The sequence below is a fragment of the Hipposideros armiger genome, unplaced genomic scaffold (assembly GCF_001890085.2).
Source record: "Hipposideros armiger isolate ML-2016 unplaced genomic scaffold, ASM189008v1 scaffold_160, whole genome shotgun sequence".
NCBI classification, from domain to species: domain Eukaryota; kingdom Metazoa; phylum Chordata; class Mammalia; order Chiroptera; family Hipposideridae; genus Hipposideros; species Hipposideros armiger.
The window spans coordinates 1,907,281-1,911,409 of record NW_017731510.1 but is presented as its reverse complement, the minus strand read 5'-3'; positions in this window follow the sequence as shown (position 1 = coordinate 1,911,409).

The window sequence follows — 4,129 nt, the reverse complement described above, 5'->3', positions numbered from 1 at the left end:
GGGGGGTTTGAATCGGCGCTTTAGGGGACGCTTCTAGGAGATGGACGCCGCTCGGGGTACCGTTTTCTTTCTGTGCTTATGTGCTACCTATTTTACCTGCCTGTCACTTTCGTGGGGTGCACGTGTCTCATATGAATCGTTCAGAACTCATAACCTCCCTGATTTTTCAAGTTTCTGTTCTTCCATGCCCAGTTTGGTGGGATCTGTGTAGGTTCTTTACAGGCACGTAATTTCTACGATGTCCGATGTAGCCTGGAACTCAGAGAAGGCCTGGGTCTGCGGACTGCTAACCCCCAGCCCCCACAGCCTGCCTAGAATTGTACCTAGTGGCATGTTACAGCTGTGAGAAATCCTAGGAAGCACTTAGCCCCCCACCCCCACCCCATACACACACACACTCGCATCTTCTTCCACAGAAACAAAATCATTAAGAGGTGAGATGACTTGTCCAAGGTCACTTGATTTAATTTTTATTGTTTTTACTTGTCAGTTAGTGTTTAAACTGTGCTTGGTCCTTTTGGGCACAGTTCCATAAAGGGAAAAAAAACCTGAATCTTTTTAATATCTGATGAAATTCTGACCGCAGAGTGAAAAAAAAAAAGATGAATGTAAGAGTCTGACCCTGCTTTACTGTTGTGATCATTATGCTTCATGTAACATAAATTAAACTTCAGGGACCAACAAGGAAAAGAACAGAGTTCAGGAGAAGGAATCAATGTGGAGAAAACAGGGCCTCCCAACCCCCAACTCCTCATTTCTTATCTAGCTTAATGAGTTAGATAAATGAGTAAGTTAAATGAGTTAATGGAAGCCACTAACCCCTAGTCCCTTTCCTGTCCCTCTGTCCCCAGACCAATTTCTTGTTAGGCTTTCTTCATAGGGCCTCTTTCGTCTTTCCCTGTTGTTATTTACAAACAAACAAACAAAGCAACCCTGACTGGATTGAGCAAAGGATTCAGGAAGGAAGGTCATATAATGGAAATCTTTTTTCTTCTACGGTGGTGTTCTTCAGCATTCTGTAAATGCATGTTGATGACTTAACACTTCTCTAAATTCTTCTCATTCTTACACGCTGTTTTGAGAGAGCAGTATCCCAAACTGGACATAGAAGAAGAAATATTCACTAGAACTGTCAATATCAATCTTCCTAATGACAAAAGGGGCAGTTGTCCCAGACTCCATCCCCCTCAATTATTCATTCACTCATTAATATTCAATTCTGGCGTGCCATGCTGGCTGCAACTGGAATTTTTGCTGGGGCTGTCATCTGGTGTTCCTACACATGATCTCTCTAGGTAGCCCGGGCTTCCTCTCAACACAGTGGCTGGGTTCAAAGGGTCCCAGGAGACAGAGCCAGGTGGGAGCTATGTCACCTTCTAACCTAGTCTTAGTAATCATGCACTATCACTTCCACCATATCCTGTTTGTTAAGGCAGCCACAAAGGCTCAATCTGTCCAAGGAAACAGGAAATAGACTCCATCTCTTGATGGTAAAGTGGCAAGATTCCGGAACAGCATGAGGACTGGAAACTGTTGCAGCCATTTTTGGAAATACAATCTACCAGAACTAGCAACAAGCAATTTTAATTTTAATAAAGTATTATTTATAATTGCACCAAAATCATAAAATATGTATGGAAAATTAATGAAAGATGAACAAGGTCTTCACACTGAAAACAAGGCTTTTGGGCTCCCAAAGACCAAAACTAAGTACTTACTTTCTCTACGTTATTTCCAGTCTTACTAGAATACTGACATTGTGGTATAGACATGAATACACAGATCACTGAAACAGAGGAGAGTCCAAAAATAGATCCATGCACATATGGTTATATAATTTTGATAAAGGCAATAAAGTAATTCAATAGGGAAAACATAATCTTTTCGATAAATACTGCTGTAACAACTTGATGTTCATATGGAAAAACTAAGCCTTCACCCCTTAACCATACACAATAGTTAAGTCAAAATGGATAATAGACTTAAATGTAAAAAAGTAAACATATAAAGCTTCTAGAAGAAAACATAGGAAAAAATACTTCTTACACAGGACATAGAAAGCTAAACCATAAAAGGATGACCTTATGAATTGAACATTATCAAAAATACAACTTTTGCTCGTCAACAGACACCACCAGGAAAATGAATAGGCAAGTCACAGACTGGGAGAAGACATTCACAATGCATGCATCTGACAAAGGACTTGTGTCTAGAATATATAAATAACTCCTACAGTTCAATACTAAAAAGGGAAATCAAATTTGTTAATAATCAGGAAAATGCAAATTAAAGCACAATGACATTCCACTACACACCCACCAGGATGTTGAAATAAAGATTAACATCTCCAAATATTGTAAAGGATATTGAACAAGCAGAATGTATACGTTGCTGGTGGAAGTGTAAAATGTTATAACCATTTTGGAAGACTTGTAGTTTCTCATAAAGTTAAATGTGCACCTTCCCTATAACCCAGAAATTCCACTGCTAGGTATTATCCAAGAGAAATGAACACATATTTACCAAAAAAGCAAATAAAAAAATATTAATAGCAGCTTTATTCATAATAACCTCAAGCTGGAAACAATCCAAATATTTATCAACAGGTAAATGGATAAACGAATTCTGGTATATTCATATAATGGAATATGACTCAGCAATAAAGGTGAATAAATTACCAATGTATACAATAATATGTTACTAGATCAATCTCAAAACATGCTGAGTGAAAGCAGGACAGAAAAGAGTAAGTACAGAATAATTCTGTTAAAGTAACTAGATTAGGCCCGAGATGGAGTCATTCATGTTAAGCCCCACATCAGCAAACCAAAATTTAACTAAGTTTCTATGCTCTATGCTCTATGCTCTTGGTTGTTCCAGAAAAGGAAGGCTTAGGTCAACCAATTACCACTTGTCTATCCAGCACAAATTACCTAACCTGGCTCTAAGGTTTCCCTTTGCTCCATGCAAGGAAAGTAACCCTGCTTTAACTGGTCAGCAAATGGCCAGCATAATGGCCTCCTTGTTCCTGCTCACTTTGAGCTATAAAAATCTTTTGCAAGGTGTTCAACATCACTAATCATCAGAGAAATACAAAACAAAACCACAATGAGTTATTATTATCTCACACCTGTTACAATGGCAATTATTTAAAAAAAGAAATAAGTGTTGGCGAGGATGTGGAGAAAGGGGAAACCTTCTGCACTATTGGTGGAAATGTAAAATGGTGCAGCCACTATGGATTACATTATGGAGGTGCCTCAAAAAATTAAGTAGGACTACTGTATGCTTCAGCAATTCCATGTCTGGGTGTTTATCTGAAGGAAATAAAAACACTAACTGGAAAAGATATCTGCATCCACATGCTTGTTGCAGCATTACTTGCACTAGCCAAGAAATGAAAGCAACCTAAGTGTCCATCAATTAATGAATGGATAAAGAAAATGTGGTACATTTACATAACGGAATATTAGCAATAAGAAACAGTGAAATCTTGCCATTTGCAACAACATGGATAAACCTTGAGGTCATTATGCTAAGGAAAATAAGTCAAATAGAAAAAGACTGTATAATCTTACTTATATGCAGAAGCTAAAAAACAAACTAACTCATAGATACAGAGAACAGATTGGTGATTGCCAAAGACAGTGGGGCAGGGAGGGAGCTAAAGTGGGTGAAGGGGGTCCAAGGTACAAACTTCCAGTTATAAAATAAGCAAGTCCAGGGAATGTAATGCACAACATGGTGACTATTGTTAATAATACTGTGTTGTATATTTGAAATCTGCTAAGAGGGATCTTAAAAGTTCTTATCACAAGAAAAAAAGTTGTAACTATCTGTGGTGATGGATGTTAACTAGACTTATTATGGTGATCATTTCATAATATATACAGATATCAAATCATTATGTTGTACACCTGAAATCAATGTTATATGTCAATTAGATCTCAATTAAAAAAATCTCTTACCTGTACATCTCTTTGGAGCTCCTTTCTATCTGCTAGATTGGATGCTGCCCAATTCATGAATTGCTGAATAAAAGCCTACTTGATCTAGTAAATTGATCTGTAAATAGTTGGTGGAAGTTTTCTTTTAACAATTCCATTGAAGTGAAGTTTTTAAAAAAGGC